Here is a 428-nt window from a genome sequence, read left to right as displayed (position 1 = left end):
CGTGTAGACTTGAACTTCGTGTATCCCAGCCTTTTAGCCACTGAATATGGCATAAGGTTCACACTGGAACCTAGATCACAGAGGGAGTTTGCAAAAATCGTTTTACCGATTCTCACGGATAAGACAAATCGCCCTGGATCATCTCTCTTCTTTAGCACTTTGTTTTGCAGCACAGCACTGCACTCTCTTGAAACCATCATCACGTTCTCTTCCTCTGACACTCTCCCAGAAACCAACCCTTTCACATATCTCTTCAAAGCAGGTATCATCTGAACAGCTTCAGCTAGGGGTAGTTTTACCGTCAATTCACTCAACATCTCCTTGCACTTTGCATCCTCCAAATCCTTGCGAGATTTCGTAGGAGGAACAGGGTAAGGAACTCTAGGGGTGTACACGCGTGCAGGAGGTACCTCAGTTGGAACGGTCTG

Source organism: Camelina sativa, chromosome 14, assembly GCF_000633955.1.
Source record: "Camelina sativa cultivar DH55 chromosome 14, Cs, whole genome shotgun sequence".
Lineage (NCBI taxonomy): Eukaryota > Viridiplantae > Streptophyta > Magnoliopsida > Brassicales > Brassicaceae > Camelina > Camelina sativa.
The sequence above is the reverse complement of the archived record's forward strand: the minus strand, read 5'-3'. Positions refer to the sequence as shown.